This window comes from Lissotriton vulgaris, chromosome 6 (assembly GCF_964263255.1).
Source record: "Lissotriton vulgaris chromosome 6, aLisVul1.2, whole genome shotgun sequence".
Classification (NCBI taxonomy): Eukaryota; Metazoa; Chordata; class Amphibia; order Caudata; family Salamandridae; genus Lissotriton; species Lissotriton vulgaris.
The window spans coordinates 758565213-758590511 of NC_141694.1; positions in this window are offsets into that span (position 1 = coordinate 758565213).

A 25299-nucleotide genomic window follows, 5' to 3' on the forward strand; every position below is an offset into this window, starting at 1 on the left:
AAGGGTGAGTGTATTTTGTGATCGATGCAATTAAACCCAATGTGAGAGGTGGAAACTGGGGAAAGCATTTGAAAAGATTAGAATCTTCATATATAACTAAACTGAACAGTAAAATACCGGAAGGTTTGAACATGGAGCAGGATTTGCATACTCACTTGGGAACTGCATATATAACTAATGAATTTCCGCTCCCTTTCTTAATGTTTTCAACCATTAACAAATGTATTTTTATGTCATTATTTTTGCACTTTAGTTGAGCACTTGCTGTTTCAGAAGACACACCCTTATGCAATGATATTCTGCTTTTAATGTTGGCCCACTTGGGCTTAATAAGACATGAATTTAAATTGAATATTTAATCTAATAACTATGAAGTGATGTGTACATATAGTTATTTTATGAGAGACTGCCATTAGGCTTTTTTGTGGTCATGCTTAGTTCGCATTAGAATCGGGCACTTGCCCAAAATCCTGAATATGATACTTTGTAATTACAAAAGTATCAACCATTAAGCAGTTGTTCTTGTTAAACGCAGAAAAAGTGCATAAATTAATGAAACTACTAGTCTGTTTTCAGATACACTTTGATAGTAGTTTTGTACATGTGACACGCCATTCGTGGCATTTAAAATGGCTGAAAACTTTATTGTAAACTGTTAGTGAACAAGCCTGCAGGACAGGTGAAAAGTGTCCAGCAGCTGATGATTAAAACAATATTTTCAGCAAGACACTGCCTCGTCAACCTTTACTTGTGGTAAATGGTAACTCTTCCAAATTCATTATGGAGCGAGCTTGGATGATCCATGCAGACGACGCGCCCTTTGTTCAGGAACAACGGCGGTTTCAAAGAAGCAACAAGCGTATATATATATATATATATATATATATATTACCTACTGGCGGTCGCCAGTAGGTAGTTATAGTTAGGATTATTTTCAGTAGAAAATCTCAACATTCTATTGTGAATAACTTTGGCGCCGGTTGAGGAATCTTCCTGAAAATTTCCTCAAATTTGCCTCGCGGAGCTCAGGTCCTTCCCTGAAAGATTGGGGGGGTATTTGTCAAGCTGGGGCCGAGAAAAAAGGGGGGTCCCAAAACGTGTTTTCCCCATGTTAATTTCCATTGGGCGGTCGACCTCACTTTTAGCCCGAACGGCTGAATGGATTTCCACCAAACCTGGCAAAATTGTAGGGACTGGTAGCCCGATGTGCCTTTGCTATGTCTCAAGATATGTGCTCCAGTGGATTTTGAGTAATTTAGGTTAAAAAAAATATATATATCTATAAGCGCACCCCGGTACACACACCGGGGCGCGAACCAGCGTGCTACGCGATGACGCGCGTGGAAAACTGATTAGCTCTCGGATGTCTTTCAACATTCCAAACAGTCTGGAGCGGCCGCCATCTTGTGTCTCGGTAGGATCGAGACACAAGAGGTGGCAAAAACAAAGGGGGACATGACCATAAGGGGGCAGAGTAGACCCCCTGACCCCCTAGGTTTGATGTGGGGGCTATAAAAGGGCCCTGCGGGACAAATGTTTTTTTTTTTTCGATTTGCGCGGTGGGAGCGCCCGGTACGCGCACCGGGGAGCGGACCAGGGAGCGTACCTTGGGGAAAAAAGATGACAGACTTTTAAAAAAATGTAGCCTTTTTTTAAAAATTGAAGGTAGTTCTAAAAAGAACTGTTTTTTTTCTTCTTTTTTTGTTTTATATTTATTTAATGTTTTTTTGAACATTTTGTACTTTTTTTGGCTTTTATGAACTATTTTATATTTTTTTTGTTATTTTTATGGGGAGAAACAAAAAAACAGGGAATTGTAAACGGCTCAACTGGAGCAAAAAAAAAAAAGGAAACAATTATTGTTTTTTGGGGCAATTGTGGTTGTCACCAGCACGGTTGATGAGCTTTATGCTTTGCTCACCATAGGTGATGGTCTTACCACAAAATATACAAGAGATCTTGTATTCCCCAAACTGTGGTTGTATGCTTGGGACCATCTCCCTTGTCTCTGGTCCCGATGGAGTGGGTTGCTTTCGTTTGGAGGTGCTGGGTGAAGATTGGGGAGGGTTGCTGGCCAGTTCTCTCACCTCTGCCGCACCATAGTTGTTAGGATGCCTGCGCTGCATGTGCCGAATCATGGTGTTATTGCCAAAGGAGTATTTTTTATTAGGGTTCCCCCTTGAAAGTTCCATGTTACAGATAAGGCAAGTCACCTTTGGCGCATTCACTTTCTTCTTGCCCTCTGGGATGGAAAAAAACTCCCATACAATGTGCTGCTTTGGCCTATATGGGGTATTGTCTTCTGGTAGGAATCTCCTAGTCCCCTCCTCCTAATCCTCCTCCTCTTCTTCATCTCCACCACTGTGGTGTTGTGGTGGTCCTCTTGGTGGTGGTGGTGGTGCAGATGCTCCAGCTGCTGCTGCTACTGTAGCCATTTTAAAGTACAAAATATTATTCAGAGATCTCCAAACAGGTCTTCCTCAGTCAAAGGACAAAGTCAGAATAAGGAAAAAAGGTGGGGTCTTTCATCTTTTGGAAAAAAAAACTGTCCTGAACCAATGAAAAGTGTTATTTTCAGGTCACTTGACCATGGCTTTCATCATTTAGAAACCAAAACTGTTCTGCACCAGTAAAAAGTGTTATTTTCAGGTCACATGACCCGACGCGCTTACGCTGCGTGCCCTCGGGCGCGCCGGGGGCGCGCCCCGGGGCGCGTCACATAAGCGTGTCGGATACTTACGTTGCACGATCGTATTCGCTCGAGTGCTTCCGGGTGCGCTTACGCCGTGCGTATCACGCAGACGCGGCTACGCGATACATCACAATGATGTTTTCGTTCGCGGCAATAGCGCTAACGGGACGCTCACCGGTGCGCGCCCCGGGGCGTGCCGAAAAACTGCGCTTTCCGGTGCGCTCACCTGGGCGCGCACCGGGAGCGCTCTAGGGCAAAAAAAATAAAATAAAATAGTATTATATAAATATACAATATAAGATTCATTATAAAAAATATTACATTTCATAGGTTTGAGACCCTATATATAGTTAGGAATTAGCATTTAAAAAACCTATGAAATTCACTGAAAAAACCATAGGTTTCACACCAGTTATAGTTAGGAATTAGCATTTAAAAAAACTATTAAATTCACTGAAAAAACCATAGGTTTTACACCAGTTATAGTTAGCTGGAAATTTTACTGACATAAAACCATTCAAATTCCAACGTTATAGTTAGTTGGACTCACTATAACAAGCGCGCCTGCAATGCACTGCTGATGACGTCACATATTACATCACTCATGACATGGTTAGTGACATCACTCATGACATCACTGATGACACCATCCTTGTGACAGAGTGACAGACCTCCTTTCAGTGTAATGTAACCCTTGAAACACATATTCAAAAATAGAAACTAACATTTTCAAAAAAATGGAGATACCTATACCAGTTACAACAACCAATTCAATAATTCCACCATCTATATACACATCCACTTATTCACCAACAGTTCTATATAGTCACTCATACATATACTCACTCATCATATGTAGTGATACACCAATACATCCTGTTACACACCGACAGTCATCCAAACGTTACTCACGCACATACTCACACATGCAAATAAACTATTGAACATCCATTTATTTGCCTATATAACTATACACACACTACCATCTTACTTCTAGGGAAACTTACACATACTTACTCTCTTAAACAATCACTTATAGAAACACATACTTATATAAACAGGAACTCTTTCAATCTCTCACTCTCACATATACTCACTTATATACATCAATACTCACATATACTAGATTAAAACATATGTCGTTACTGATAAAGACACTAGTGAGACAGTCATTCACTCACTAACACATACATATACACACTCATCCACCCATACAGTCCTCCACATATGCTGTCTTCAAAACACATACAAACAGTGAGTCAGTCACCAACTCATGCAGCCACTTATACACAAAGTGAAACACTGATACATATATTTAAATAAATAAAAATGACTCGCTACTATATGTATTCACTAAGATACACTTAATAAGCCAGTTAACCAATCCAATTTTTTTTTTAAAACATCCATTTACACACTTATTTAACCATTTATTCTTCCATCGACCTTTACAAATACATATATAAAACATATTTATTTTTCAGAAAGACACACTTTCACTGGATGGTGTCATCAGTGATGTCATGAGTGAAGTCACTGACCATGTCATGAGTGATGAAATATGTGACGTCATCAGCAGTGCATTGCAGGCGCGCTTGTTATAGTGAGTCCAACTAACTATATTGTTGGAATTTGAATGGTTTTATGTCAGTAAAATTTCCAGCTAACTATAACTGGTGTGAAACCTATCGTTTTTTCAGTGAATTTAATAGGTTTTTTAAATGCTAATTCCTAACTATAACTGGTGTGAACCCTATGGTTTTTTCAGTGAATATATATATATATATATATATATATATATATATATATATATATATATATATATATATATATAGAGAGAGAGAGAGAGAGAGAGAGAGAGAGAGAGAGAGAGAGAAAGAGAGAGAGAGAGAGAGAGAGAGAGAGAGAGAGATAGGGAGAACTTTAACTACTGTTTGACAAAATTCCATGCCAGCAGGAACCAGGGATACAATTGAAGATGTCTGTATTCACATTCACCATACCTGTATATGAGCTTAGCGGGGTACTGTTAGGGTTTGTGCACAGCAAAGAGCATGCCCCCTCTCATTGCACTAGTGGTCTCTGTAATAGCTCTCTTTAAACATATTACTGAAAGCCTTTCTTGTTATCTCAGCCCCACCCTAAGACTTCTGTGTATGTTGCTCAATGTATTCACAAGTTTGGACATTGCTGTCTTGTTTGCACATTGGACCTTGCTTTTACCAAGGCTTATTTAGAAAACATTGGATCTTGCTTTTACCAAGGCTTTTTTAGAACATTCCTCCCTAGGCCATGTGTTACTTCAACTTATTAGCATAATAACTGAAGCTCTGCACACCTGCTTGTGAGAACCACACCCAGTTCTTCGAACCACACCCAGCCCTGTCTATAAAAGGCAGCCCCTGAGCCTCACCCAGTGCTTGTGCTCATCTACCTCCCACTTACCTGAGAACAGATCCTTCGGCGCTGGCACTCCTGCTCTCTCCAGACCTTCATTGACTTCAACGGGCTCGGCTTCTGGCTCTTCCTTCTTCTGGTTTCCGGCTAATTCTTGCCTCAGCCCCTCTTCTGTCCACTGCAATAGACCTGCAAAAGAGAAAGAGGTCAAGGTTAGACTGATCAGTATCCCTTTTCAGCAACAAGTAAGTGCAACATCTTTTATTACCTGAAAGTACTTTTTCGGCGATTTCTGGATTCATGTAAAGACAATTTGGAACAAGATATCTCCCACAAACTTTGTGGTTCAAATCCTTTGTTACAAGAATACTTTGTGAAACTTTGTGAAATAAACATTGTTTTACATGGAACTTTTTTAAGAATCGAACAGAGGAAACCATTGACAGCAAGGCAAACAGTAAATCAAAGACTTGCACAAATGACTGCTGTATTTTGATGTAAAAGTACAGTATTTGTTTTATAAAAAGTCTGGAAATGTGTGAAAAGTGAGTTTGCTATTAAGAATTTAGGCTTTAGTTATATTAAGGTGAATGTTAGACGTTGGTAATTCTCATAATGATATTCGTTTGATTTTACAGAAGTTTTACGGTAATAGAAAGCACATCCCGGAACAGTAACACATTCCAAACCTGGAAGCTTTAGACCAGGATCCAAGAGGTACTTTTAGAAGAGAATTTCTAATAAGATTAAGGTTTAGTCAGGAACACATTTAGGGATAGGTTGCACTTATCTGTTCTTTGTTTATGTTTCATTAGGCACCAGTTTCTACAGAAGTCAGAGAGGGCCACAGATTTTAGCAGCTCTTCTACAGTGGAAACGCAAGAACGGTGTTGTCTCTTTTTTTATTTTATCCACTTCCCCCCTTCCCTTGAGCTTCTGGTTCTTAGTGCACTGTTTTAAAACTAGTGTGCTGGAACAACCAGTTTCAGGGTTGGGTCAAACTGTCTTCAACCTCCATCAGAACTGAACAGAAACTCAGGTGAGCTGGGCTTTGACAGGATTTGAATGCACATATTTTATGTACATGTTCTAAAGCCATGTGAGATGATGAGCATAATGCATTCTGGGAAAATCACCACTTAGTTTGAGTTTAATTAATATAGTACTCAAAGGGGCATCTTATCAGCAAAATATCTATTGACTCACAGCCATTGGTCCAGTATATAGTGCCATCCCCAGAAAACCAACTAGAATATGACTCTCCTCCTCAAACAGTATTGACTACATAATAGTCTACAATTATTCATTTTAGATGTCATGATTTTTTTTCTGCTTTGCATTTTTCTCACAGTGATCATTGAATTGTGAAATAAAAGATGAATAAACCTAGGCAAAAGAATCTTTGTTGGCCCAAATGAAAAAATAGTTATGATAGTCTATTGAGGCCAATGAAAATTTGAGCAGACGACAAATGGTAGCCTTGTGATGAGATAGAAATAAATAAGAATTATGTGGAAATTACTTTTTTGAGTTTCTAGAAAATTTAAGTTTGATCAAAGAAAAGAGAAGTAAATTCAAAAAATTAAATCTAGCCTGAAACGCTAAGAGGAGGACATAGTTTAATTTGAAGTAGTTGAATCATTCAAATGCATGAGATGAAAAAGTTGTAGATTGCCATTTCTATGGAAACTGGTAGTTTCAACACTAAGAATACTGCAAAAATAAATTACGGGACTTGGCTGAGTCATATTGTGAAGTTGTGTCGAACAAAAGCAACAAATTTGAATGAGTCTTTTGTGGTACCAGAAATCTTGAGATTCTTGTGTAAAAGTGAAAAGGCAAGTCAAAATTGTGATTAATGTTGTGACGATGGCCCATTGCCTAATTCTGAAGTATTGGATTCAATAAGGTGGTTGTGGGTAGAATGTAGAGAAAGTCCTTTGGCCCCTACTTTCGTCATTTTGAGGTATCATCTTAAAAGCTCTATAAGATGTCTTAGTTTTATGAAAGATGAACAATGATTGAAAAGATGAAATTTGATATGGACCTGGTCTAGTTTTATACCAACCATGGGGTCCAGATGGCTCAATGTAGATGTATCAATTTGGGCCAATATATATGGGACCAGTATTACATTTTTCAAACTGACCAAAATGTTAATAGACCAGTTTATTTAATGCCGAAATGGAAATCCTCACAATCAAACCTACCTAATCAATATTCATTAGTAGTTTTAACTATGATTCACTCTGATTGGATGCAATCACAGGGATGGTAGCTCCGAACAATGTTTTCCACAATTCCCAAAGGAGAAGGGGACCCTTTTCCTTTTCAGAGCGAATTACCAACCAACTTGGGGGTTGGTAAAGTTTCAATGGTTAGCAACCAGTATTTCAGTTGCAAACCATTGATACATAGGGTACTGATTCAGTATTTGGAAAGGACTCTCCAAACTCAACCCTTCCAGATACCAAATAATTTTCCAGTGAAATTTCATTTTAGAATTTGGTAAAAGTTTTAATGATTCCTAAAATTAGACTGATACATAAGAAAACCCTTTTTGCCAGACCTAAATTTGGATTTGAAGTGTTAGTACCTCAGGCACTAGGATCTTAGAACGATTTTTACACCTCTGTGTTTTAAGTGAGATAGGGTTTTTGAAAGTCTGTTTACTTTCAGCTAAAATATAGACATACTGAAGCTTGGTCCAATATCCATCCATCTGCTCACATATTTTGGTGGTGTAGACATGACCCAGCAACTATCTTATGTGACACCTTCCTTAGTCCTTGCCTTACTTATGTTAGGAAAAAGTTGTTTTTGCCCCTTTACGTGAGCACCTTGGGGTGTATTATGATCACTGCAGTTGGCACATAAAGAGCTCTCTGCCTTTTTTAAAAATCGAAATCATTCTGTCTATTACGCTTCATGTTAGTGACAAGCTGTAGAAATAATAGCTAGGAAAAACATGGAGATGTGGTTGTGGCCTTGTTCTGTTCTGTGCGGTGTGCAGCTCAGGCTCAAACTAACAGAGTTTCTAATTTGGTATATGTGCTTTAGGCAGCACATTCATGTTCAGAAATGTTTAATAAGGTAGATATCTAACACATAGAAACTAAAACATTCATTAATCAGTGCCTCTATAAGTGAAATATAAGCTTCCATGTTCTTTACACATTCACATGAATCCATTAATAGGCATAAGGCCTGCAGAATCAGTAAATTAACGTCACATATCGCGAATCAGTTAAAGTTAAAAAAACACACCTCACCTTAACTTTTTACTTTCACCTCCAAGAATTCCTTGAAGAGTCCTTTTATTCACCTGCTATACATATTGTGATAGCCTGTTATGCTAAATTAGTTGGATTTGCAGAGTGAGGCTTATCATTTAGTAGGGTATGCTGGTGCTGGAGAATGGGTATTCGGCTTGGGTGGTAAATTTCGTTCCGCTCGCGGAAATTGCAATAATTTGACATTTTTGCGTTCCGAGGAGAGCGCGAAAATGTAAAAACTTTCGCAATCTGCTTCGAAACGGAAGTTTTTTCTTGCTCGCGCTTTAAAAATGCATTCTCGCGCGCGCGCTAGCGTCCCTGCGTTCGCCGACAATTTTCCTATGTTGGATTGTTGGTAGCCGGTCGCGCTATCCCGCGTGGGTTTGCTATCACGAACACGTCATTCGAGACCCAGAACAGGAAATAAGCATCGCGGGCGGGGCAAGTGAAAACCAGATGGTGACCGCATGGGCAAGTTGGCGAGACATTTTTCAACGCGATCACGCAGAAAATATTGCGAAAAGGCGGGAGAAAAAACGTCTGCGTCTTCGCGATATTTCCGCATGTTTGCGGAGATTTTTGACACTTTCGCGATAATTTGCGAAAGTGAATTTCGCGAGTTCCGCCCACCCCTAATGTGTATAGGCTGAGGGTGTTGTGATTGAGCCAGCCTCTGAGAATTAGTCGAAGAACCAGGTCTAGAACTATCCATACAAGGGGATGTCCTGAATCACAAACGAGTTCACACATTCAGAATGGAGGTACAAGCCTGTTATGCTTCAATTATAATACAAAAAATTATAATTGACCTTTTGCTTTCTGTGTGATAAGGACCTGTCACGTTTCTGGTGCTTTTGTGCAATGTGGTTTATTATTTTAAGGGAAACAGCATTTAGAACACTCTCTTTACATCACAGTACTATTACAACGCAGTTGTTACAACAACCGCGTTGTTAGTACGCAATGTATTTACATTGCAAGTCATTACAACACTTTCTGTATGGGGCACTGAGCTATTGGAAATAAATTCTAACACCTTCACTACTGTTGCGTAAACTGGAGTAGGAATAGTAAATAATACTATTCCTAAGTCCAGCGCGTCCCCTACTGCAAGTCGTTGTAATGCGATGTAAATGCATCGAGTACTAACAACGCGGTCGTTGTAACGACCGCCTTGCATAAGCACACAATGTAATTGATCGCGTTGTAATGTACTATATTCTTCTTTTAACCACCATGCAAATCAAAGTATTTATCTTGTAGGTAATTAATTGAATTAGGCTGAAATACTATGGGCTTGAGTAACTATAGTCTTTTCCAAGACTTGAGACAGTTTGAAAAGTGTCTTAAGTCGGAAAACATTGATCTAATTCACTGTGGAGTCACTTTGGTTTAAGGCAATCTTAAGATTGTCTTACATCAAAAAGAACAGTGTTTTGACTGTTCCAGTCCAGGAATGATAGTCTTAAGACTGTTTTGAGACTATGTTAGGTAAGAAAAGATGGCTTTCTCCAGGCTTAAGACAGCCATGAGGAAGTCTTAAGCCGGTCTTAAGTTTCTTAAGGCCTTCTTTAAGCAGGAGAAACCTCTTTGAGAATCAGTTTCTTCTTCCCTAGCCTACATCAGTTTAAGGCTATCTTTAGATAGGAAAACCCTTAAAAAACCTAAGGAATAAGGTCCTTTGAAACAGTTTACCACCACCCCACCTTCAACCCAAAGAAACAATTTGTAATAGGAAATACGCAGGGATTTAGCTGTTTTTTTCCTGTTGTCGGGTATGTGCAGAGGTTCAATTGACAACATTTACAGAGAGAAAGAATCTCATTATAATTTCATAATCAAAAAGCTGTTCCCCTGCCTGACGACAATACAATCTCTTAAAGATGATCAACAAGCATAGAGGAATTTACCTCTGTGCTGAAGTAGCTGACCTACTTTGGTAGAAATGAAGCAGGAGGAAGGCAAATACCACATATTTTATTGATATGATAATCCAAAAAAATGAGAAAATCCAAACTCACTGCACCACGCTACATTTCCCGCAAAAGAGCCACACACTGCTCTTTTAGAAGGACTTTTATGGCTTGAAGAGATGATGTATCGGTGTAGAACTGTCACACTATTCCTCGATTATGAGCCCTGCGTTATGCGTGCAATATTTACTGCACCTAATAAATATATGTACGTGATCATTATTTATGCAGTGTGATAATGGGGTATAGCATCAGGATTTTGGTGTTTTCTGCACTAATATCTGCATTCAACAGTATTGTCCACACAATTTTCACCTGGAAGGTTTTGACAGGTATGAAAGGTTGATAAAATCTGAAAAATTATATTTCAAATTGCGGAAAAGCAGGCACATTAAAAAAAAAAATTAAATACCTGGTACATTCAGCAATAAATACATTTTACATTATAATCTGTTAAAAAAAAGTCAATACATACAGATTTAGTAAATGTACAGTAAGCATTCATACAATAAATGGACTAAAAAGTGGCTTTTTATGAAACAATTAAAAGATATTTCATTTACACCCCGTATTACTAGGCTAAAATGTAATTACAAAAGACAAGCATAAATAGCGAATCTAAGATAAACATCTATAGAGGAGCCTCTTCCAAACACTATCATCTGAGAGGTTCAAAGCCAGATTCCCTTCATATGCGGGAATCCCTCCACGCCTTGATAGGGGCCTAGACACTCAACCCCAATTCTCTCATCTTCCTACCTCTCCGTGTGTATAGGGAGGATTCAATATTATGAAGCCCAAAAGTCTAGCCAACCACATCTGGAAGGAGGGCGCAACTGTGTCCTTCCAGCCTGCAGCTAACAACAGCCGAAGGACCGCCACACAAATAAATACAAGGGCTTCCTCCTCCTCATTGAGCTCCAGATTGCTGTCAGTTCCTAGTATCATTAGGGTAGGGGATAGGTTGATCTTAAGACCTAGCACCCCCTCCCAAAACTTCTCGATCTCTCCCCGGATCGAGGTTAGTTTATCACATTGATGGAACATATGTAACAAGTTGGCTGGCCCTTCCAAGATTCTTGGGCATTTATCGTCCTCCCTTTTGCCCCAATCAAATAATTTGGCTGGTGTGAAATATAAGTTAAAAAGAGTTTTATATTGTTGGGCTCTCAAATTCGAAGAGCAGAAGAGTTTCCCGGCAAACTGCAATGCTTTATCTAAATAGACATCTGGGATGGTTAGTTTGAATGCCCAAGAGGTTTCACATTTTCGCAAATCATCTGGTGCATTTGCTAGTAGGTACCCATAAACCATCTTGATTTTTTTTCCACCACCTAGTGGGTAATAGATCATATTAATCCGAGCCCCTGGGGAAATCCGGGGCCTAGCACCCATCACAGTTCTAAGAATTTGTAAGAATTTGAAACTTTGGTCAGCCGGAATTCCAAATTTCTGCTGGATCTTTTCAAAACTCAACAGATTATCCCCTTCAAAGATATTGCCTATTTTTTCAATTCCTTGTTGCTCCCACAATCTCCCCATCCTATCATTACTAAATTGCAGGAAAACACTAGAATTCCATAGGGGTGTATAATAATTTATTTTGGGGATTACCATTGCCTTTTGGACTAATTTCCATATCTCCCAGACGCTATCCATAACTTTGTATCGCATTTTCTTGAAGTAGCGCCTATCATTTTTCCGCAGCAGAAGTCCCAGGGCTTCTCTACCCAACAGCAAAACATAAATAGATGGGGGTTCTTGACTGTCATATGGGGTGTCAGACAAATTTGTAGCGGGGTCCAGTAAAATTGCCATCTGGCTTACCAGACACGCCCATTGGTAGAATCTAATACTAGGCATAGCCAACCCTCCCTTATCCTGCGGAAGAGACAGATAATTCATGGAGCGCCTGATCTTACCATACTGCCAGATGAAGTTCATAAAAGCAGTCTCTATAGATTTTATCACAGCCTCATCAATCAAATACGGAATAGAGCGAAAGAGATATAATACTTTGGGGAGCACAGCCATTTTAAGTACATTGACTCTCCCTATTATAAAAAGATGTAAGGCGTCTATTCTCTTAAAGTCTGCTTTAATTGATTTTAACAGCGGATTGAAATTATCTTTTACAATTGTATTTATTGCGGAGCTTATCAAGACTCCTAAATAAACAGCTGAATCTGAATACCTCAGATCAGTTCTTCTAATATTGTTAGTACATATTATCTGGGTCTTACTTTCATTTAAGAAGTACCGTGAACAGCGTCCAAATTCCTTAGCTAACCCAGTAATAGCTGTCATAGCCCTATCTGGTTCCGGGGTGATGATAGCCAAGTCATCCTCATAAGCCAGCAGCTTCGTTTCAAACCTATTACAGACAACTGGCTTGATATCCTCATATCCTAAAATTCTGCGTATCAGCGGATCTCTATACAGGGCGGAGAGAATTAAAGAACAGGGGCATCCCTGTCGTGTCCTCCTGGAAATAAGAAAGGATTCTGAACTGCCTCCCATTAGCTGAATTCTTGCTTTTGGCTCAGAGTATATAGCTTTAATAGCTCTCAGTATTTTAGGGCCAACTTCCTTCGTTCCAATATCCCCCACAAATTCTTCCACGTAACACGATCAAAGGCCTTTTCTGCGTCCAGAAGGATCATGGCCATCTGCCCCCATGACAGCCTGAGCATCAAACAGCGTAATAACCCACCTGATGTGATCTGTTGTCCCTCGACCTGGGATACACCAATGCTGCCACAGGGAGACCAGACCGCCAATGACCCTTCCCAGCCTTTTAGCCAACACCTTGGCGTAGATCTTAGTGTCCGTATTGATGAAGGATATTGGACAATATGAGCCAGGTTTTTCCTTGGGCTTCCCCTTTTTATGGAACATGACAATATTTGTCTCCTTCCAAAACTGCAGTGTTTCACCAGTACAGATTATGCTGTTAAATAAGTCCAACAATATAGGGGCGATCTCGTTCTATATGCTTTTATATACTTCGAGCAGGATACTATCTGGGCCCGTGGCCTTCCCTGCTACTAGCTCCTGCAGTGCTTCTACCACCTCATCTATAACCATATCATTATCAAGCACTGTTCTATCCAGATCACCTAGCTGAGGACCTTCATCCTCAAAGTCCAAGCTAACACCACCTGGGCCCGTCTCTTCATTGTATAATTTTTTATAGACATTTTAAAGACTTTTAGGATATCTTCAGGCTCTGTGTAGTTCTGGGTCCCCTCTTGTATATTAGATATTAAATTCTTATTACTGCCCTGCCTGATCCAAAGTGCTAGGAGTTTACCTGCCTGCTCTCCCGTATCATAAGCCCTATCCTTTTGAATCTGATATTCATCTGCGGCTTTCTGAGCTAGGCACTTATGTAGCTCTACTTTGCTAATAATAATCTTCAACTGACTCTCGGTGGCATCATTGCCCTGACCGATATCTCTCATATGATGTTCTTCTGCCGCTGCTAGCTGGGCGACCAGTCCCTCATTTTCTTCCCGGGCCTTTTTCTTTAGCCTGGCAGAGAACCTGATTGTCTCACCTCTCAGGGCTGCTTTGAATGCATACCAGACACTATTACTAGCAGCGCTATAGTGATTCATATCGTAGTACTCTTGGGACCACCTCCTTAGGTGCTCTACAAATGCAGGATCGGCTAATAACTTCCTCTCAAACGTCCATCTTGAGTGAATCTTAACCAGGGTATCTATGTCATACTGCAAAATTAGAGGATTATGATTAGAGATAAGTTTTGGTAGTTTCTTAATACTAACTCTATTCACTTCTGTTGAGGAGATTAGAAAATAGTCAAGCCTAGTATATTTCTTGAATGGGCATGAGAAACACGTGAACCCAGATTTATTAGGCTCTTTATTCCCCCAAACATCTATCAGCCCATGTGATTTGAAGCCCTGGGCTTGAGTCCTACATAGACAACATTAATTGTGAGATCGGCAGAAATATCAAGATCTCCACACACAAGTATGGGTCTTGGCCAGTTCGTTAGTTCCACTTTCAGAAAATCCAAAACCTCAGGATCGTCTTGGTTGGAGCCATAAATTGTGCAAATTGTGAATCCTGTTTCATTTTCCACTCATGCCCATCTTCCTAGAGCATCTGCCAATTGATGCTTCACTCCTCCCCGAATAGATTTAGCCAATATCACCACTCCTCTAACTGTAGATGTCTGTAAGGAGCAGGCTAATAAATCAAAGCCCCTTAAACTTAATAGGTGTTTTTTTGCCCATAGAAGATGGGTCTCCTGTAGGCATATCAAATCTATCTGATTTTAGCTAACAAAGTGCCCCAACCTTTGCCTCTTCCTCCAATCATTTAGTCCCCCTATATTGGCTGTACAGATCTTAAACAACCCCATTTTTGCTTGTTTTTTCCTACCGGATCATCATGCCACACTAGAATCATCCCATTAAACTGTTTAAAGCAAAAAACCTTACTCCACACAAAACAAAATAGCACCAGGTATTTTCCCTTTTCTGTCTATTTCCTCACCCCCCCCACCAACTCCACCCCCTCCACCCTCCACTCTCCAGCCTTCTCCCCCCCCCCCTATACCCCCTACCCTCTTAAGGCACTCAGACCTTAGTCTGTGCATGTGATGTATGCAGCATCAGCGGCCTGGGTCCGTCAACGTAACTTTATAACTTTATTATACCCCTATAATCCTGTTAAATCAAATCAAATCATAACCCATGAACCACACTTATTTATCAAATAAAAATTCAGAATCTCCTTAATACTCTTGATACCCTTGATACCCTCCACCTCCCACCTTGCCCGTGAAACATCTACGTAACCAATCTCTTTCAGTTTCTTTATATGTCACTTTTCCCCCTCCCTTTTTTTATGCCCGGACATCTTTATTTGTCAATAGTGTCCAGATATTGTTTTGCTTTTATTTCCGACGCGAAGTACCGGGTATGTCCCTTATGGATCACCTTAAGTTGTGCTGGGTTAATAAGGTAGACCTGGATGTTCTTCTCTTGGAAAGGTTTTATTAACTGCCTCAATCTCCAACGTCTCTCGACCGTTGACTGACAGAAGTCGGGTGGACAAAAAACGAGATCTTGCCACTTGATCTCCTCGCTTCCGGCCTGGCCTTCTCTGAGATTGCCTGTCTAAAAAGCATTTACCTAGAAACACAAGGATTGCCCGAGATTTATTCTCCTCTTTTGTCTGGATTCGGAGCTTAAACGGAGTCCGGTGAGCCCTTTAAACTTCAGCTGCCCAGTTCCACTCAGACAGATCCGGAAAGGCGGACTTAAAGAGATCAATTACAAATGCTCTCATGTCCGACCCTTCTGCCCCCTCAGGGACCCCCAAAATTACTTTATCTTTTCTCCCTTCCTTTTTTCCCCATATTCCTTCCTGTAACTTGTTAAATGTTAACTGTCTCCATGTAAAGGTTTTCCTCAAAATATTTCAAGACAGGCAAGCTCATAAATTATTGTCCTGAAGATGATCCCATGTATCTGAGTTAATCAATCAATCAATCAATCAATCAATCAATCAATCAATCAATCAGAGTACTTACCCGTGAGGGTCTCAAGGCGCTGTGGGGAGCGGGTGCCACTACTGCTCGAAGAGTCAGGTCTTGAGGAGTCTTCTGAAGGCGAGTAGGTCTTGGGTCTGCGTAGGTGGGTAGGGAGGGTGTTCCAGGTCTTGGCTGCGAGGTAGGAGAAGGATCTGCCGCTGGAGGTTGTTCGTTGGATGCGGGGGACAGCGGCGAGGGCGAGGCTGGTGGAGTAGAGCTGGCGGGCGGGGTGTAGAAGCGGAGTCTGCTGTTCAGGTAGGCTGGTCCGGCATTGTGGAGTGCTTTGTGTGCGTGGGTGAGGAGATTAAAGGTGATCCTCTTGTCGACGAGGAGCCAGTGTAGGACTCTCAGGTGAGGAGTGATCTGGCTGCGGCAGGGGACGTTGACGATCAGTCGAGCGGAGGCGTTTTGGATGTGTTGTAGTCGTCGTAGGTGTTTGGCTGGGATTCCTGCATAGAGTGCGTTGTCGTAGTCCAGTCTGCTGCGGACGAGGGCCTGTGCCACTGTTCTTCTTGTTTCGGTCGGGATCCACTTGTAGATCCTGCGGAGCATGCGGAGGGTGTTGTAGCAGGAGGAGGAGACGGCGTTGACCTGTTTAGACATGGAGAGGGAGAAGTCGAGGATGAATCCTAGGTTGCGTGCATGGTCGGTGGGTTTTGGTGCTGTTCCCAGTGTGGTCGGCCACCAGGAGTCGTCCCAGGCTGAGGGGGTGGGTCTGAGGATGAGTACCTCCGTCTTGTCTTTGTTTAGCTTCAGACGGCCGTTGCTCATCCAGTCGGCGACGGCCTTCATTCCCTCGAGGAGGTTGGTTTTGGCAGTGTGCGGGTCCATGATGAGGGAGAGGATGAGCTGGGTGTCGTCCACGTAGGAGATGATGTTGAGGTTGTGTTGGCGGGCCACTTGTGCGAGGGGGGCCATTTAGACATTGAACAGCGTTGGGCTGAGGGATGAGCCCTGGGGGACGCTGCAGATGATGTCGGTGACTTTGGATCGGAAGGGGCGGGAGGCGGACGCTCTGGGTTCTGCCGGAGAGGATGGACATGGTCCAGTCAAGGGCCTTCTCTTGGATTCCGACTTCTAGGAGGCGTGTCTTTAGAGTGCGATGGCAGACCGTGTCGAAGGCGGCTGACAGGTCCAGGAGGATGAGGGCTGATGTTTTGCCGTTGTCTAGTTGGCGCCTGATGTCATCTGTGGCGGCGATGAGGGCTGTCTCGGTGCTGTGGTTTCGTCTGAACCCGGACGGGTCCAAGATGTTGTTGTCTTCCAGGTGGCGGGCCAGTTGCATGTTGACGATTTTCTTGATGACCTTCGCCGGGAACGGGAGCAGGGAGATGGGCCGGATGTTCTTGAGGTCCTTGGGTCCACCTTGGGCTTCTTGAGGAGGGCGTTGATTTCGGCGTGTTTCCAGCTTTCCGGGAATGTCGCGAGATGTTGATGACCTTCCGTAGTTGGGGTGCGTCTGCTTTGTTGAATACGTGGTGTGGGCACGGGTCTGATGGAGATCCTGAGTGGTAGAGTTCATGACCTTGCGTGTCTCGTTGTTGTGGACATTGGACCAGAAGGTCAGGCAGTTGGCACTGGTGATGTTCACAGGGGAGGTGGGGTCTGGCATAGTCGGGGCGGTCATGGTGTTGAAGCTGTCATGGATGTCAGCGATCTTGCGGTGGAAGAAGATGGCTAGTGAGTTGCACAGTTCTTGTGAGGGCGGTATGTCATTGGCGTTGGCGCTGGGGTTGGAGAGTTCTTTTACGATGCTGAAGAGCTCTTTGCTGTCTTGTGCTTTGTTATCCAGGCGGTCTTTAAAGGAGGATCTCTTGGCTAATCTGATGAGGTGGTGATGTCTGCGGGAGGCGTCCTTGTGGGCTGTGTGGTTGTCCGGAGTGCGTTCGTGGAGCCATATCTTCTCCATTTTCCGGCATGCGCGTTTGGAGGTCTGCAGCACGTCAGTGAACCAGGTGGCTCTCTTGCTGGCGTGGCTGTTGGAGGGTTTCTTGAGTGGGGTGAGGGTGTTGGTGCAGTCATCGATCGACTGTCTGAGGTTGCGGGCTCCGGTGTCTGGGTTGGTAGGGTCGGTGGGTGGGTTTTGGGCGAGGGTGGTGATCAGCTGGTCTTCGGTGACTTTGCTCCAGCAGCGGCGAGGTAGCTGTTGCGTGCGGTGGTGCGAGGTTGGTTTCTTGAAGGTGAAATGGATGCAGCGGTGGTCGGTCCAGTGGAGTTCGGTGGTGTGGTTGAAGGTGAAGTGGGTGCCTTTGGAGAAGACAGGGTCCAGCGTGTGGCCGGTGGCGTGGGTGGGTGCGGTGACGACTTGTCTGAGGCCGATGTTGGCAAGGTTGTCGATCAGGGTGGCAGCGTTGGCATCATTGTTGTTCTCGAGGTGGAAATTCAGGTCCCCGGGGAGGATGTAGTCCATGGAGGCGAGTGCGTGGGTGCTGGTGAGGTCGGCGATGGAGTCGCCGAACTGAGCCCGGGGTCTGGGGGGTCTGTAGATGAGTGTTCCTCTGAGGGTGGTTTTGGGGTCGGTGTGAATCCCGAAGTGCAGGTGTTCAGCGGTGTTGAAGGTGTCGTCTGCATGGGTGGCGACCTTGAGGGTAGACTTGTGGACGATGACTATTCCTCCTCCGATTCTATTGACGTGATCCCTGCGGGTGATCTTGTAGCCATCCAGGATGGCTATGGCAATGTCGGGCACCGAGGAATCGTTCCACCAGGTCTCGGTCAGGAAGGCCACGTCTGAGGAGGACGTGTCGAGCAGATCCCTGAGCTTGACGGCGTGTTTGTGTGCGGAGCGGGTGTTGAGGCGTATGCAGCGGAGGTGGTTGGGTCCAGTCCTAGGAGGTTTGGTGGTTCTGTTGCAGGTGAAGCTGCAGGTGTGGCAGGAGAAAGGTCCGTGAGTCAGTTTCGGGGCGGCTTGGAAGCAGGTGTGGTTTTGGCCGGCGTTGAGTGCATAGAGGGTGCTGGTGTCGTAGCGGAGTCTGGTGTTGTAGCGTTCGCGGGGTCCAGGGGTTCTGGCGCTGGGCGCCGTCCAGGCGTGGGCACACATGGACGAGCGCAGACGGGCTTGCCTCACTGCGTGGCCTTCATAAGAGGGGGAGAGGGAGGGAGGAGCAGCTGGGAAGCGGGAGCGGGGTGGCCAATGGGAAGCAGGGGGGTGGGGCCGCAGGGATGCAGCGGCAAGAGGAGCGGGAATGGCGTGAAAAAAAGGCGGGTGGCAGAGAACAGGCACAAAGCAGCTGGCGGCCGTGTGGTGAGGTGGGGAGTGACCTGCCTGTGAGCAGGGTCAGAGGTCGCTCCTTCACCACTGCGCGGTCTCCTTAAGAGGGGGAGAGGGAGGGAGGAGCAGCTGGGAGGCAGGAGCGGGGTGGCCAATGGGAAGCAGGGGGCGGGGTCGCAGGGATGCAGAGATGGGAGGAGCGGGAATGGTGTGAAAAAAAGGCGGGTGGCAGAGAATATCAACGAAGCAGCTGGCGGCCGTGTGGTGGCGTGGGGAGCGACCTGCCTTCGAGCAGGGTCAGAGATCGCTCCTTCACCACTGCGCGGTGTCCTTAAGAGGTGGAGAGGGAGGGAGGAGCAGCTGGGAGGCGGGAGCAGGGTGGCCAATGGGAAGCAGGGGCAGGGGCGGGGCCACAGGGATGCAGTGGCGGGAGGAGCGGGAATGGCAGGAAAAAAAGCAGGTGGCAGAGTGCAGGCACGAAGCAGCTGGCAGCCATGTGGTGGCGTGGGGAGCGACCTGCCTGCAAGCAGAGGGATTGAAACGTTGAGACCAATGTACCACATGGCCCTATAAGCTGTGAATGTAATGCACAATGGTACTAATACACAATCAAGTCTGTCTACTGATTACTTGAAAACAGACCTCCCCTCTCCTTGCCTGAACCCCCTCCCTCCATTTTTGTTTCTTCCTTTGTATGTGTGGGTCGTAGGTTGCGCTCCACTATCACCATAAATATTGTTTGAATAAATTCTGTCCGGCTGGACAAAGAACATATTGTCTATTTAGCATATGTTGATTACTTGATGTGTACTTGTTGTCTAGGGACCCCTGTCTTTAGTAACAATTACTCACCCAAGGTTGCTAGTGTATTACCTTTGGGTTCCCTTGTTTCCTTAAAAGGTATAGCATGAGAGCAGTGCTAGATTGGGTAGGGAGCCTGTGCCCCAGCGACTGCCGGGAGGAGAGCCGGAGAAGAGCACTGAGGTGGCCGTAGTCGACAGGTACATTTTTGTTATTATTTACTATTCCCCTAATCCCCCGCACCCTTCCCACCAACCCCCCTCCCCACTTTAGCTATGTGGCAGCCGGCACTGCTTAGGACCTCATTACGAGTGGGCCAAAAGTAATGTACCAGGGCAGGCAAATACCAACACAGCAGTGTGTGAAATGTCTCATTCTATTTTGAATTAAAACTCAGAAATGGAGCATAACATCCAAAATGATGTGCCTACTGCACTAAATTCTGTCTGTCCTAGTAATTACCGGGCATCGCAGCATACCCCATTTACCCATCCCCCCCCCACTCCGCCAGCAAATATGTGCATGTCTGACTGGCTGGAGTGCAGAGTTAATGAAACTCAACAATCAATGGGGCAGGTAAAGTCCTTGGAATTTAGCTCCCTGTGCAAAGAAGTTTTTTCACATGGATCAGAATTTTACGGGCCATTTGAGATACGATTATTAGTGAAACCACAGCTAAGTACATGGAAAATGACAAAATCAGTTACAAAAATTTTTATGTGTAAAACCAAATGCACTCTACCAAATTTAAGGGTTGAAGTACGCAAATCCACTAACTTTATTTTAAAAAAAATTCTCCCACATTTTTAAATAAAGGCCTAGATGTAGGTAAATGTGAAATACCAATTCCTTAATACCAAATTTTACTGATTCGGTATTAAGGAATCGGTATCTCCGATGTACGTAAAGATTCGGTAAAAATTACTGAATCGGTAATATTCGGTAAAAAATAGCGAATCGGAAGGTTTCAGTAAAAAAAAATACCGGAACCCCAATACCGATTCGTAAATACCAAATCCAATACCGAATCAGTGAATACCGATTTGGTAATTTAAAAATTCAGAACTTGTTGAATCAGCCAATCCTGTGCATCCCAATTACCTCCCAAACAGGAAGTGGCCGCACCCAAGCAGCTGCACTGAACCTGGAGCTGACTGTGAGGCAGGTACCTGAGCAGAGGAGTCAGGAGCAACACAGCCTTTCTTTGCAAAGAATTTTTTTTTGCAAAATGGCAAACCAGGAAAGAGAGAACGATGGAGGTGAAAGAAAACGAAAACAGAAGTTTAGTGAAAAGGAGCTGGAGGTCCTCATAGAAGAAGTCACGAAGGACCATGAGAAGCTGTTGGCAAGCAGTCCCTCCATGTGCCAGAATCGCAGAAGAGGCAGATTTGGCTTGCGATTCAGAGCAAGATAAATGCGATTGGGGTCACCCAGCACTCCATCGAGGACATAAAGAAAAGGTGGTGTGACCCGAGGAAGACTGCGAAGGCGAGGATGGCGGAGAGGCAGAGGCAGGCTACCAAAACTGGTGGAGGGAGGGGCAGAGCACCTGCACCAACAGCCCTGGAGCTCATGGTGGAGTCCACCCTACAGCCGGAGAGTGTGAGTGGGATCGGTGACGAAGACAGCTCTGCCAGAGCTGCCAGCCAACAAGGTAAGCTTCATGCACAGCATGCTGTGTACCCCCCTCCCCAACCCCAATCCCCCGAGAGGCATAGGTACTTCCTTTCCAGTCCATGTTTCACTCAAAACCTGCAATGCATTATGGGAGATGTAGTCATAAGTAACACATGTTCAGAACAGTCAGTCTAGCAAACCCAAAGGGATGTGACAGCATTAGCAAGCGGGAGGACAGTCAGTGTGATTAGCAGGCATAATGTTTAATGCAATGCAAATGCTGCCAGATAAGTGAGCATATCTACATTCTATCTTTACAGGTGAGACATCTCGCAGTGCAGCAGAGGGGAGCAGAGGGAAGGCACCCAGGCCAGAGGGGAGACAACAGGAGGAGAGCAGTCGCCTGCAGGGCACTTTAATCCACCACCACCAGAACCACCAACGTCTCCATCCCCACCATCACCACAGCTCCAGAAAACACGGCCATCACCAACAACACCATCACCACTGCCACAATCAACACCACCAACACAGTCAGAAAACATGGAAAAACTGAGCGGGAACAAGACCTACTCAACAAAGTCATATACTGGGTAACTAAAAACAGGCCCCTGCCCATGGGTTTTGATGGAACCATCATATCTGTTAGAAGAGTGGGCTGGTTAGGCCCCTTACAAAAAGATATTGACGGTGACCTTGTTCTTATAAAATTTAGAAGCAGTTCAGTTGTTCCCTACCTGCGATCTTTGTACCCCTGTGAAGGTGTTGGCCCTATATCCATCTGGGACTTACGCGACTTTTACCCAAGCAGGGTATTTATCCCTCGACTAAAACCAAGGGCTGAGCCAGCTCACACGAAGCGCAGTTACATCCGTGCACTGTGTGGCCATGGCTTTTCCGCCCTCAGCCACCCTGTAACAATGTACACTGGCCATGGGTATGGTTAATCACGAATGCTACTATGACACAAGGAATTTATTCACGTAAAATGGACAAATGTTTTATCTTTATGTCATTTTGTGCTTTTGTATGTAACTCTTGCCATGAGTGTTTTTAAATGTATGCTTTTATGATTTTAAACAAAATCGAATAAAGCTAAATAACACAATAGTCAGGCAGGAGGCATGCCGTGGCCACCCTCCAGCAGATGGAGGTGTCAGAGGAAGGGAGCACAGGGGACCAACAGTCAACAGTGGCTGAGGACGGCAACAGGGAAAGATCTGAGTCCCCATCAGAGCCTGCCCACACATTCTCAAGGCGCCGCAGGGTAAGGGCAGCCAGTCCTCCAATCCCAGGCCATGGTGACAGTGTGTTCGCTGGGCTAGAAGGCAACATGCTGAAGGTCCAGCGCCTGCAATGGAGAGCAATGCTGTCAGTGCAGCGGGAGATGTCACACATGAATGCTCACATGCGTCGCTTTAAAAAAGGGGATCAGTGCGATTAACCACACCATGTCTGAGGGCATGAGTGATGTGGCGTCGGCTGTGAGGCAGCTCTGCACCAAGTTTGAGGAGGACCGCCTGTCTAGGCGCAGGGAGAGGCAGAGACTTGATGCATACACCAAGGCAGTGAACCGCCTGTCCACTCCTACCTCCCTCATGTGCAGGCGCTCTATTGCCATTCAAGAGGAGATTGCACACTGTAGTAGGGATGTGGCTAGGGTATGGTCACAATGACCTCAGCATTTGAACTGCTGCAAACTGAGACGATGGCCACTAAAGCAGAGGGGGGGGACAGTGAGAAGGCTACTAGCTGTATTAGCATTACCCCCTCTCCCACCGAGACCAGGAGGTGCAACGAATGCTGAGGAACATACTGGCAGTGCAGACAGTGGGGCCAAGGAACGTGGCAGTGCAGCGGGTGGGTGCAAAAAATAGAGCCAGCCATGGTTGTCCATTAATGGGTGATGTAACCCATGGGTGTATGGAGACTGATTCAGATCTTGGTGGTGTGCACTTGTCATTAAACACCATCATGCAAATACAGTAACTGGCTATATCTCCTTACTCAATCAGAAATAGTTGCGTGTTATCTCAGCCCGTCTTTGTCTCCCATCCGATGCTGCTGCCACACCAGCTGCACAGGGCTGTGGCAGTAGATTATCCTCACCCTCATCCTCAGAGTCTGTTAGTTCCACTGTTGTTCCTTTCTTTGTGGCAAGGTTATGCATTGCACATGTTGCTATTATTTAGCAGCAGATGATGGGGCAGTACTGAAGGGCACCTCCACTTTTGTGGAGGTAACGGAACCTGCTTTTTAGTAGTCCAAAGGTGCGCTCCTCAACGTTGCGCATGTTTTTATGTGCCACATTGCATCTACTCTCCCTTGGGGTGGATGGGTTGAGGTATGCTGTTAGTATGAAAGACCGGAGGGCATATGCGCTATCACCTTTATGGGAAAGAAAGTGCCATTATTTTGGATCACCAATACGTTAATCCAAGGTATACATCAGGGTGTGTCACATTGATTTACCTAGTAGGTATCCGTCTCAGAATTCACCAGCAGCCAGACGTGTATAGATCCCACTTTTCCTGAATATGTAGGAGTTGTGGGTACTCCCTGGGAATTTGGCCACAATGTCAGTAATGATGAAGTTTGCATCACATATCACCTGCACGTTGATGGAGTAAGTTGATTTGCGGTTGCGGTATATGTAATCTGTAGCTGCAGGTGGGCAGATTGGTATGTGGGTCCCATCGATGCAGCCTATTACATGTGGGAACTGTGCCTTTTGGTAGAAATCCAGGTTGGTCTGCTGCTGCTCCGCCAGTGTGCTGGGGAAGCGTATGTAATGATGCATTTTCTGCATCATGGCATCCAGAAAGGAGTTGAAGAAACGGGACAGGCAGCTCTGTGACACACCACCTGCTGCGGCTATCACACTCTGATAACTTCCTGATGCCAGGAGGTGCAGGCAACAGAGTACCTGTACATGGGTGGGTATTGCGTGCGCCCTTGGTGTCTGATGCTCCAGGTATGGTTGCAGGTCCCGTATCAGGTCAAGGATGGTGTGTGGGTGTAGCCTGTCATAGATTTCTGGCTCAGTCATCTGGAACAGTGTGACATGCAGTCTGTACACACGCTCTTCCTGTCTCCAAATCCTCTGTCCTGCTGCTCGCAAACGTAGCCGCCTTGCTATGACGTAGAGGGCCGCCATTGTGTTCACACTGTTGCAACTTGGGGCTGTTTTTATGAACTGCACCTGATTATCACCTGCTCTGGGTCAGTGGTAATTACCGAATCTTTAATACCGAATTTGGACAAATTTGGTATTACCGAATTTTGCTACATCGCTTTACCGAATTTTTAACAATTAGTTATTTACCGATTCGGTATTTTGAGGTTTCGGTGTTGACCGATCAGTAAATAAGGAATCAGTAACTCTTTTCCTTTAATTTACCGATTCGGTATTACCAATTCGGTATTACCGATTCGGTATTACCGATGGCATTCGGTAATACCTACATCGCACCGGGCTAAATACTGGTAGGTAACACTGAAATGTACCGAATTTCGGCTTTACCGACCGGTATTTAGCCACCTACATCTAGCCCAAAGATTCTTGATTTGAACGTGGCTCAAGGTTATGCACTTTTGAATGTACAGATTTTGGAAACAGAAAAATATACCCTATGTTGATTTGCGGAGCGTTTTCAAACGTAAAAAAAATGTCCACCTCTGCAACATTAACCCACTATATTTGGGATTTTTCAGGGCCAATGAGAAATGTAAAGTAGTTCTGGCACATTTGTGTTCCCTCCATA